This window comes from Anomaloglossus baeobatrachus, chromosome 1 (assembly GCF_048569485.1).
Source record: "Anomaloglossus baeobatrachus isolate aAnoBae1 chromosome 1, aAnoBae1.hap1, whole genome shotgun sequence".
Classification (NCBI taxonomy): Eukaryota; Metazoa; Chordata; class Amphibia; order Anura; family Aromobatidae; genus Anomaloglossus; species Anomaloglossus baeobatrachus.
Window position 1 is genome coordinate 40,022,066 of NC_134353.1, and position 12,801 is coordinate 40,034,866.

General features: G+C 45.9%; 1 protein-coding gene across 1 annotated transcript in view; it reads left to right on the top strand.

Moving 5' to 3' along the window:
* The window catches only part of LZTS3 (leucine zipper tumor suppressor family member 3), a 201,785-nt gene that overhangs the window by 83,143 nt on the left and 105,841 nt on the right, over positions 1-12,801 (top strand). The gene's annotated exons all lie outside the window — the stretch shown is intronic.

The window sequence follows — 12,801 nt, forward strand, 5'->3', positions numbered from 1 at the left end:
TCTATACAGGATGGCCTGGTCTGGGCTCTGTATACAGTAAGGTCTCTATACAGGATGGCCTGGTCTGGGCTCTGTTTACAGTAAGGTCTCTATACAGGATGGCCTGGTCTGGGCTCTGTATACAGTAAGGTCTCTATACAGGATGGCCTGGTCTGGGGTCTGTATACAGTAAGGTCTCTATACAGGATGGCCTGGTCTGGGGTCTGTATGCAGTAAGGTCTCTATACAGGATGGCCCGGTCTGGGCTCTGTATACAGTAAGGTCTCTATACAGGATGGCCTGGTCTGGGCTCTGTATACAGTAAGGTCTCTATACAGGATGGCCTGGTCTGGGCTCTGTATACAGTAAGGTCTCTATACAGGATGGCCTGGTCTGGGCTCTGTATACAGTAAGGTCTCTATACAGGATGGCCTGGTCTGGGCTCTGTTTACAGTAAGGTCTCTATACAGGATGGCCTGGTCTGGGCTCTGTATACAGTAAGGTCTCTATACAGGATGGCCCGGTCTGGGCTCTGTATACAGTAAGGTCTCTATACAGGATGGCCTGGTCTGGGGTCTGTATGCAGTAAGGTCTCTATACAGGGTGGCCTGGTCTGGGCTCTGTATACAGTAAGGTCTCTATACAGGATGGTCTGGTCTGGTCTCTGTATACAGTAAGGTCTTTATACAGGGTGGTCTGGTCTGGGCTCTGTATTATTATTATTATTATTATTATTATTTATTATTATAGCGCCATTTATTTCATGGCGCTTTACAAGTGAGACAGTAAGGTCTCTATACAGGGTGGTCTGGTCGGGGCTCTGTGTATAGTGAGGTCTGGCCTGTGCTCTTAATACAGTAGGGTCTGTATACAAGGGTGGTCTGGTCTGCTCTGGTGACTGTGTATCATGGGGTCTTGTCAGGGCTCTGTATACAGTAAGGTCTCTCTCTATACAGGGTGGTCTGGTCTGGGGACTGTGTACAGTGAGGTCTGATGTTTGTGTATAGTAGGGTCTTTATCCAGGGGGGTCTGGTCTAGGGTCTGTCTGGGCTCCATGTACAGTAGAGTCTGTATACAGGAGGTATGGTCTGGGGTCTGTGTACAGTGGGTTCTGATCAGGGCTCAGTGTACAGTATGGTCTTTATCCAGGGGGGTCTGGTCTGGGGTCTTTTTGGGCTCCATGTACAGTAGGGTCTGTATAAATGGGTCTGGTCTGGGGTCTGTGTACAGTAGGGTCTGTATACAGGGAGGTCTGGTCTGGGGTCTGTGTACAGTCGGGTCTGTATACGGGGTCTGGTCTGGGGACTGTGTACAGTGAGGTCTGATGTTTGTGTATAGTAGGGTCTTTATCCAGGGGGGTCTGGTCTAGGGTCTGTCTGGGCTCCATGTACAGTAGAGTCTGTATACAGGAGGTATGGTCTGGGGTCTGTGTACAGTGGGTTCTGATCAGGGCTCAGTGTACAGTATGGTCTTTATCCAGGGGGGTCTGGTCTGGGGTCTTTTTGGGCTCCATGTACAGTAGGGTCTGTATAAATGGGTCTGGTCTGGGGTCTGTGTACAGTAGGGTCTGTATACAGGGAGGTCTGGTCTGGGGTCTGTGTACAGTCGGGTCTGTATACGGGGTCTGGTCTGGGCCCTGTGTACTGTGGGGTCTCTATACAGGGGTCTGGTCTGGGGTCTTTCTACAGTAGGGTCTGTATACAGGGGTCTGGTCTGGGGTCTGTGTACAGTAGGGTCTGTATACAGGGAGGTCTGGTCTGGGGTCTGTGTACAGTGGGGTCTGTATACGGGGTCTGGTCTGGGCTCTGTATACAGTGGGGTCTCTATACAGGGGTCTGGTCTGGGGTCCTTCTACAGTAGGGTCTGTATACAGGGGTCTGGTCTGGGCTCTGTGTACAGTGGGGTCTCTATACAGGGGTCTGGTCTGGGGTATTTCTACAGTAGGGTCTGTATACAGGGGTCTGGTCTGGGCTCTGTGTACAGTGGGGTCTCTATACAGGGGTCTGGTCTGGGCTCTGTGTACAGTGGGGTCTGTATACAGGGAGGTCTGGTCTGGGCTCTGTGTACAGTGGGGTCTCTATACAGGGGTCTGGTCTGGGCTCTGTGTACAGTGGGGTCTGTATACAGGGGTCTGGTCTGGGCTCTGTGTACAGTGGGGTCTCTATACAGGGAGGTCTGGTCTGGGGTCTGTGTACAGTGGGGTCTGTATACAGGGGTCTGGTCTGGGCTCTGTGTACAGTAGGGTCTCTCTACAGGGGTCTGGTCTGGGGTTTTTCTACAGTAGGGTCTGTATACAGGGGTCTGGTCTGGGGTCTGTGTACAGTAGGGTCTGTATACAGAGAGGTCTGGTCTGGGGTCTGTGTATAGTAGGGTCTGTATACAGAGAGGTCTGGTCTGGGGTTTTTCTACAGTAGGGTCTGTATACAGGGGTCTGGTCTGGGGTCTGTATACAGAGAGGTCTGGTCTGGGGTCTGTGTACAGTAGGGTCTGTATACAGTGAGGTCTGGTCTGGGGTCTGTGTACAGTGGGGTCTGTATACAGGGAGGTCTGGTCTGGGGTTTTTCTACAGTAGGGTCTGTATACAGGGGTCTGGTCTGGGGTCTGTGTACAGTAGGGTCTGTATACAGAGAGGTCTGGTCTGGGGTCTGTGTACAGTAGGGTCTGTATACAGTGAGGTCTGGTCTGGGGTCTGTGTACAGTGGGGTCTCTATACAGGGGTCTGGTCTGGGCTCTGTGTACAGTGGGGTCTGTATACAGGGAGGTCTGGTCTGGGGTTTTTCTACAGTAGGGTCTGTATACAGGGGTCTGGTCTGGGCTCTGTGTACAGTGGGGTCTCTATACAGGGAGGTCTGGTCTGGGGTCTGTGTACAGTAGGGTCTGTATACAGTGAGGTCTGGTCTGGGGTCTGTGTACAGTAGGGTCTGTATACAGGGGTCTGGTCTGGGCTCTGTGTACAGTGGGGTCTCTATACAGGGAGGTCTGGTCTGGGGTCTGTGTACAGTAGGGTCTGTATACAGTGAGGTCTGGTCTGGGGTCTGTGTACAGTGGGGTCTCTATACAGGGGTCTGGTCTGGGCTCTGTGTACAGTGGGGTCTCTATACAGGGAGGTCTGGTCTGGGCTCTGTGTACAGTAGGGTCTCTCTACAGGGGTCTGGTCTGGGGTTTTTCTACAGTAGGGTCTGTATACAGGGGTCTGGTCTGGGGTCTGTGTACAGTGGGGTCTGTATACAGGGAGGTCTGCTCTGGGGTCTGTATAAAGAGTGGTTTGGTACAGTCTGGGTCTGATCACAGAGTATTTGGGGGTTTATATCTTCCTATATCTTCCTTTAGAAGGTGTAATGCATGGAATGTCTTAATTTTTGGGGGTGTTGAGGGGGTCCCCTGTACCTTTCTCTTGGGAATTGTTGAGGTACTTTGGGACGTCATGTCTTTTCTGTACCCCCCGCAGACTATAGCTTTCCGTCTTTCTGCATTAAGATCTCGTTCCATCCTTCCTTCCCAGATATATATATATCTATAACATGAGATGATTCATCCCGGAGGTGCGTTGGGTACGGGCCCGGATCAGGTACGTATACCGGTCTCCATAGCAACCCTGCAGATACTAGCTGCTCAACTCCTGACATAAATGGATCTGGAGCCAAGACCGCAGTGATAGATGAACGCTATGGCTAATATCGGAGCTAACGCCGTCCCTGGTGCCATGCTGCAGCCAATCATATCCACTGGTGGGGGGGAATATTAAAATTCTATAGAAATCTATAGCATAATATCAAGTCTAAATGGATATTGGGTCAGTAGAGGAGAGGTCTCCTGTTTATACCCCAATTATAGCATAGCCATGAAGGACACCTCTTCCCTTGGAGGAATGAACTGTGTAATACTCAGTTTCTCCTCTGGGTGCGCTGCAGGGAAAGTGAACACTAGCTGGAGATGATCACAGAGGGTCTGATCGGGTTCCTTCTAACAAAAATGTGTCTGTTTTTTGATGTCTTAGGGAATTACTAGGTATTTTCTCCATCCGTCTACAGCCGCTTCTGAGTTCTTGGTCCCAATCCAGAGCACAGGGTGTCTCCCCTCTTCTGTCTTATGGGTAATATGGCTGACTCTAGGAACTGTAGATATGCATCTTGCACTGGCAGATGAGGTGTTAATAGTTTCATTTCCGCAAATTTCTGATGCAGAACCCATTATCTTGAGATAAGCTCCAGCAGATGTTTATTGCAGGCAGTGCGGGAGCATAAACCGGAGACGCTTCAGTGGACACACATCTTCCTATTTAGTAAGGATGACTTTAAGGCGCTGTTTCCAGGTTGTCCGCCATCTATTATGGTGACTTCTAGGGTCGCCCATTGGCAACCTCGGCAGCTTTCTCTAGTAGAAGATACTACTTTTATGAGTGAGAAGACAGTTACTCAAAATCGGAAAAAAATCTATCTACAGAAAAATAGTGACAATGCATTGTAAGCAGGGGCGGGCCAGGCTGGGGGGCAGGGGGGCAAATGCCCCTGGGCCGCTCCCCCAGCAGCTGAGCAGAGCCGCCTATTTATTCTTCTGATCCCCGCTTGTTGCCTTGACTTTAGCAGACATGGCCGCCAATACTGCACTGCAGTGCTGCCCCGGCCGTGTCACTAGTAGCAGACACAGCCACACAGTGCACTATCCGCGGCCATGTCTGCTACAGTGACGGCCATCACGAAGTGGGGCCTGCACAGCCACATGCCCGAGAGGAGCTGCACAGAAGATAAGTGGGGAAGGTGGGCAAGGCTGCTGCCGTCTTCCCTGTGTTACAAATACTTCTAACGTGGCTCTATGTGTGTCAAGGTATATGACTGTATAAATGAATGTTTTTATATGTATTTTTGTGAATATGTCTTCAAGTATGTGTACGTATCGGTGGCCATGTCTTTATATATATTTGTGTATACGCGTGTCCATGTCTGCATCCTGTGTCCATGTCTGCATACTGTATGCGTGCATGTCTGTGCATCTGTATCTATGTAGTAAGCTCGGTTCTGTTCCCTTATCTTTGTTGTAAGCTAGGTTCTTTTCCTGTATCTATGTAGTAAGCTAGGTTCTTTTCCTGTATCTATGTAGTAAGCTCGGTTCTTTTCCTGTATCTATGTAGTAAGCTCAGTTCTATCCCTGTATTTTTGATAAGCTCGGTTTTGTTCTCTCATCTATGTAGTAAGCTCGGTTCTGTTCCCTTATCTATGTAGTAAGCTCGGTTCTTTCCCTGTATCTATGTAGTAACCTTGGTTCTATCCCTGTATTTTTGCAGTAAGCTCAGTTTTGTTCTCTCATCTATGTAATAAGCTCGGTTTTGTTCCCGTATCTATGTAGTAAGCTCGGTTCTGTTCTCTTATCTATGTATTAAGCCTGGTTCTGTTCCTGTATGCATATATTATTCTCAGTACTGTTTCCTTATCTATGTAGTAAGCTCGGTTCTGTTCCCTTATCTATGTATTAAGCCTGGTTCTGTTCCTGTATGTATATATTATTTTCAGTACTGTTTCCTTATCTATGTAGTAAGCTTGGTTCTGTTCCCGTATCTATGTATTAAGCCTGGTTCTGTTCCCTTATCTATGTAGTAAGCTCTGTTTTATTCTCTTATCTATGTATTAAGCCTGGTTCTGTTCCCTTATCTATGTAGTAAGCTCGGTTTTGTTCTCTTATCTATGTAGTAACCTTTGTTCTGTTCCCGTATTTGTGTATTATGCTCAGTATTATTTCCTTATGTATGTAGTAAGCTTGGTTCTGTTCCTGTATCTATGTATTATGCTTAGTTCTGTTTCCTTAGCTATGTAGTAAGCTTAGTTCTTATGTATGTAGTAAGCTTGGTTCTGTTCCCGCATCTATGTATTATGCTCAGTACTCTTTCCTTATCTATGTAGTAGGATTGGTTGTGTTCCCCTATCTATGTATTATTCTCAGTTATGTTTCCTTATCAATGTAGTAAGCTTGGTTCTTTCCCTGTATCTATGTAGTAAGCTCAGTTCTGTTCTCTTATCTATGTAGTAAGCCAGGTTCTGGTCCCTTATCTATGTGTAAGCTCGGTTTTGTTCTCTTATCTATGTAGTAAGCTTGATTCTGTTCCTGTATATATGTATTATTCTCAGTACTCTTTCCTTATGTATGTAGTAAGCTTGGTTCTGTTCCCGTATCTATGTATTATGCCCAGTTCTGTTTCCTTAGCTATGTAGTAAGCTTAGTTCTGTTCCCATATCTATGTACTATACTCAGTTCTGTTTCCTTAGCTATGTAGTAAGCTTGGTTCTTTCCCTGTATCTATGTAAGAAGCTTGTTTTTGTTCCAGTATCTATGTATTATGCTCAGTTCTGTTCCCTTATCTATGTAGTAAGCTTGGTTCTTTCCCTGTATCTATGTAGTAAGCTCGGTTCTGTTCCCATATTGAGGTACCAGCCACCATTATTTTTAAAGCCCGTTACTTCTGCTATTTTAATGTAGCAGCCAGAGATCAGCAGGCCAAAGGTGGGTTTCCGCAACTCAAGGGCCACTGCTTTGTGATTGCCCCCCACGCCAAAATTTGCCAGCACTTAAATATTAGAGGTTTTTGATGGAGGTCTAAACAAGTCAGGTTTCTCCTTCTTGCGACTACCAGTTGGCTCTCTTGCTTATTCACTGACCTTTTAATGAGCCTTTGCCACATGGGTGAGGTTATTTACCACATCAAAGAGCAATCCAACCCTTACCCTCACCAACGCTCCCCTCCCCACACACAGCCAACCATTACCATGCTCTACACTGATGAAGGAGACTAACCCCCAAACAGGTGTCTGTCTGTTTTATATCCTCACTCATAATGGAAAGTCAGTTATAGTGTATATATATATATATATATATATATATATATATATATATATATATATATATATATATATATATATCCAATAGGCGGCACATTAGAGCCGGGATTGTAAACCCTGAGGGAACATCACCCCCATAGATACGCACAAGAAAGCCTTACAGGACCCTTTTGAATTTTTGTAGTGAACTCACCATGACAGCTTCCTCTGAAAGTAACTGGTGAAATCTTTGTGCTCTTACAGTAAAGAATCCTGTCTACAATGATGAAGTCTTCTTGCTCTTACAGTAAAGAATCATATCTTTGATGAAACCTTGTTAAATTCCATCCTAATATGACTAGATGGTGACACTGTGATAAGGTCCAGACCAGTTATAATGCCATGATAGTGTTTGGTGCGTGGTGCCAGGAGGGCCGTGTCTCCGGCAGACAGTCAGCTCTGCATTATTTTTACCCCATATAATGATTGATTTGTCATCTCTGAGTTGTCTGACACCAGTACACGGCTGCCCATGACTTACACTCCTCCTAAAGGGATGATTTCCTGGAACACAATGTCCGTCATATGGCAGCATTAATTACACACTGTATAGCACTGTGATTACAGGACTTTATGTATTTGGCTGGGTTTTTTTGGTCTTTTTTGATGGTATTATCTGTGCACTGTATGGCGGCATTTACATTTCCTGGCACTGCTGTGCAGTCATAGCGCAGTATATGATTTATGCAGCGCGTAGTCCTGATGGTTAACACTATGGAGAAATAAAGTGGATAAAGAGCGGCCGTCTATTGTTATAGAGTAAAGGCCGCTTTACACGCTACAGCGATGTCGTTGGGGTCACGGAATTTGTGACGCCCATCCGTCCGCGTTCGCGATGTCTTTGCGTGTGACACCTATGAGCGATTTTAAATCGTTGCAAAAACGTGCAAAATCGCTCATCGGTGACATCCCCCCCTTTCCCAATTATCGTTGCTGCCACAGGTACGATGTTGTTTGTCGTTCCCGCGGCAGCATACATCGCTGTGTGTGACACCGCAGGAGCGACGAACAACACCGTACCTGCGGCCACCGGCAATGAGGAAGGAAGGAGGTGGGCGGGATGTTATGTCCTGCTCATCTCATCCCCTCCGCTTCTATTGGACAGCCGTTTAGTGACACTGCAGTGATGTCGCTATGACGCCGAACGCACCTCCCCCTTGAGGGAGGGATTGTTCGGCGGTCACAGCAATGTCGCTGACAAGGCATGTGCATGTGACGCTGCCGTAGCGATAATGTTCCCTACGGCAGCGATCACCACATATCGGCCGTACGACAGGGGCAGGGACTATCGCGCGCAACGCGATGTAGCAGTGTGTAAAGTAACCTTTAGATACATGAGCTGGAATGATAGATAGATAGAGGGATAGAGGGATAGATAGATAGATAGAGGGATAGATAGAGGGATAGATAGAGGGATAGATAGATAGATGGATAGATAGAGGGATAGATAGAGGGATAGATAGATAGATAGATAGATAGATAGATAGATAGATAGATAGATAGATAGAAGGGTAGATAGATAGAGGGATAGATAGAGGGATAGAGGGATAGATAGATAGATAGATAGAAGGGTAGATAGATAGAGGGATAGATAGATAGAGGGATAGATAGATAGATAGATAGATAGATAGAGGGATAGATAGATAGATAGAGTGATAGATAGAGGGATAGATAGATAGATAGATAGATAGATAGATAGATAGAGTGATAGATAGATAGATAGATAGAGGGATAGATAGATAGATAGAGGGATAGAGGGATAGATAGATAGATAGAGGGATAGATAGATAGATAGATAGAGGGATAGATAGATAGATAGATAGATAGATAGATAGAGGGATAGATAGATAGAGGGATAGAGGGATAGATAGATAGATAGATAGATAGATAGATAGATAGATAGAGGGATAGATAGATAGATAGATAGATAGATAGAGGGATAGATAGATAGATAGAGGGATAGAGGGATAGATAGATAGATAGATAGAGGGATAGATAGATAGATAGATAGATAGAGGGATAGATAGATAGATAGATAGATAGAGGGATAGATAGATAGATAGAGTGATAGATAGAGGGATAGATAGATAGATAGATAGAGTGATAGATAGATAGATAGATAGATAGATAGATAGAGGGATAGATAGATAGATAGAGGGATAGAGGGATAGATAGATAGATAGAGGGATAGATAGATAGATAGATAGAGGGATAGATAGATAGATAGATAGATAGAGGGATAGATAGATAGAGGGATAGAGGGATAGATAGATAGATAGATAGATAGAGGGATAGATAGATAGATAGATAGATAGAGGGATAGATAGATAGATAGAGGGATAGAGGGATAGATAGATAGATAGATAGAGGGATAGATAGATAGATAGATAGATAGATAGAGGGATAGATAGATAGATAGATAGAGGGATAGATAGATAGATAGATAGATAGATAGATAGAGGGATAGATAGATAGATAGATAGAGGGATAGAGGGATAGATAGAGGGATAGATAGATAGATAGATAGATAGATAGAGGGATAGATAGATAGATAGAGGGATAGAGGGATAGATAGATAGAGGGATAGATAGATAGATAGATAGATAGATAGATAGAGGGATAGATAGATAGAGGGATAGATAGATAGATAGCTAGAGGGATAGATAGATAGAGGGATAGATAGATAGATAGAGGGATAGATAGATAGATAGATAGAGGGATAGATAGATAGAGGGATAGATAGATAGATAGAGGGATAGATAGATAGATAGAGGGATAGATAGATAGATAGATAGATAGATAGATAGAGGGATAGATAGATAGATAGATAGATAGATAGATAGATAGATAGATAGATAGATAGATAGAGGGGCAGATAGAGGGATAGATAGATAGATAGATAGATAGATAGATAGATAGATAGATAGAGGGATAGATAGATAGATAGATAGATAGAAAGGGGGATAGATAGATAGATAGATAGATAGATAGATAGATAGATAGAGGGATAGATAGATAGAGGGATAGATAGATAGATAGATAGATAGATAGAGGGATAGATAGATAGAGGGATAGATAGATAGATAGATAGATAGATAGACCCAACAACCCAGACCTGAGGGAAGCCTATGACACCATACAAAAGCAGTACAAAACCATCCTCAGGAGGAAGAAGCAGAGCTACATCTCTACCAAACTTAGCCAACTCCAAGACGCCCTCCAAGACAACTCCTTCTGGGAAATATGGAGCCACATGGACACAAAGAGCAAGAAAAAGAATGACACCCATATCCAAAATGGCAACATCTGGCTCCAGTACTTCAGAGACCTCTACAAAGACATCCCAAAAGAAGGACTTAGCCAAGAGCAGGAAAACATAACATCAAAACTAAAGGCAATGGAAGAGAAAATCAAAAACTTCCAAAACCCACTGGACACACCAATTACATTACAGGAAGTTGCAGAGAAAATCACTTCCATAAAGTGTAAAAAATCTAGTGGTCTGGATGGAATCCCCCAGAGATGTTGAAGTACAGCCCACCAGAAATTCAAGCTGCAATGGTTAAACTGTTCAACATTGTGCTGAGTGCTGGTTACTTCCCTCGTACCTGGAACCAAGGACTCATTACACCGATCCACAAGAGTGGGAACAGGTATGACCCTGCCAACTACACAGGCATATGTGTCAGCAGTAACTTGGGAAAACTGTTCAACAGCATCCTAAACAAAAGGATCATCAGTTTCCTTACCGAGCACAATGTCCTGAGCAAAAGCCAAGCAGGGTTCGTGCCAAACCACCGCACCACGGACCACATCTACACCCTGCACAGTCTCATTCAGAGCCACGTCCACAATACAAAGCATGGGAAGATATACGCCTGCTTTGTAGACTTTAAAAAGGCCTTTGACTCAGTGTGGCACCCGGGCTTGTTCTTAAAAATGCTGGAAAGCGGAATAGGAGGAAAGACCTACGATGTCATCAAAAGCTCCTACACCGAGAACCTCTGCAGCGTGAGTGTGAACGGTAGAAGAACGGCTTATTTCCAGCAGAGCCGAGGAGTCAGACAGGGCTGCAGCCTAAGTCCAACGCTCTTCAATATTTACATCAATGAGCTGGCTACTGCTCTGGAATCTTCACCTGCTCCAGGTCTCACACTCCATGACGCCCAGGTGAAATTCTTGCTCTATGCAGATGACCTACTGCTGGTGTCACCAACCGAGAAAGGTCTCCAAGACAACCTACAAATCTTGGAGAAATTCAGCTCCACATGGGCACTACCGATCAATCTAAAGAAAACCAACATCATGGTGTTCCAGAAGAGAAAAAGAAGATGTGACCAGCATCCTTCATTTGTCGTAAACGGCTGCACTCTAACAGGAACAGACAAATTCCCCTACATGGGCCTGGAAATTCACCAGTCAGGGAGCTTCAAACAAGCCATAGAGACCCTGAAAAACAAGGCCTGCAAAACCTTTTATGCCATCCGAAGGAAATTGTATCATCTGAAGCCACCAGTGAGGGTCTGGCTAAAAATCTTCGATTCCATCATTGTCCCAATCCTCCTGTACGGCAGCGAAGTCTGGGGCCCTCACACTTACCCAGATTGGTCAAGGTGGGATTCCAGCCCAACAGAAATATTCCACCTGGAATTCTGTAAGCACCTTCTCCAGGTCCATCGAAGCACCTCCAACAGCGCCTGTCGAGCTGAGCTGGGCAGATTCCCTCTACACCTAGCAGCTCTGAAGAGGTCGCTATCATTTCAGGCTCATCTACAGAGGAGCAATCCAAGCTCCCATCACCACAAAGCTCTGATATATATACGTGGGCCAGATGAACCAGGACCCCTGGCACAGCTCTCCCAAACCCAACTGGACAAAATAACCAATGACACCAGCCTGACAAGAACCAGAATCAGGAAGATGGTAGACGAGGGCCAGGAGAGGTATGTCAGTGACTGGAGGACCGACATCAACACCTCACAGAAACTGACCACGTACCAGAGACTACAGAGAGACTACAGACTGGCCCCGTATCTGGAGAAAATCCCGGACCCCAGAGACCCCAGGACCCTGAGCCGATATAGACTCAGTGCCCACAGTCTAGCCATCGAATCCGGCCGTCACAAGCAGAGCTACAAGCCCAGGGAGGACAGACTGTGCCAACACTGTGACCTGGAGGCCCTGGAGGATGAAACCCACCTCCTGCTACACTGCACCAAGTACTCAGCAGTGAGGGACACTCACTTCAGGAGACTCTCCCATCTCTTCCCGGATTTCAGCTCCATGAAGGAGGAAGAGAAAATATATATCCTGCTGGGGGAAGAAGAGAGCGCAGTGGAGATAGCAGCGCGGTATGTGAGCGAATGCCATAGACTTCGAGAAAGAGAACTATGATAAGTCATGGACTTCCATAGCCCCCCATCCCAGATGTGGCCCCCCAGACCCCACCCTGGATATGCCCCAACCACCGTTACCACAGTCCCCACCGTGGATATGCCCCATCATAAGTCATGGACTTCCATAGCCCCTCATCCCAGATGTGCCCCCCCCAGACCCCACCCTGGATATGCCCCAACCACCGTTACTACAGTCCCCACCCTGGATATGCCCCATCATAAGTCATGGACTTCCATAGCCCCTCATCCCAGATGTGCCCCCCCCAGACCCCACCCTGGATATGCCCCAACCACCGTTACTACAGTCCCCACCCTGGATATGCCCCATCATAAGCCATGGACTTCCATAGCCCCCCATCCTAGAAGTGCCCCCACAGTCCCCACCCTGGATGTGCCCCATCCATCCTTCCTACAATCCCCACCCACCATCCCCACAGCCCCAGCCCCTAATGTACACTTGCTTTGGCAAAACTAATTTGTATTTGGTCCTGCCAATAAAGCTTATTTGATTTGATAGATAGATAGATAGAGGGATAGATAGATAGATAGATAGATAGATA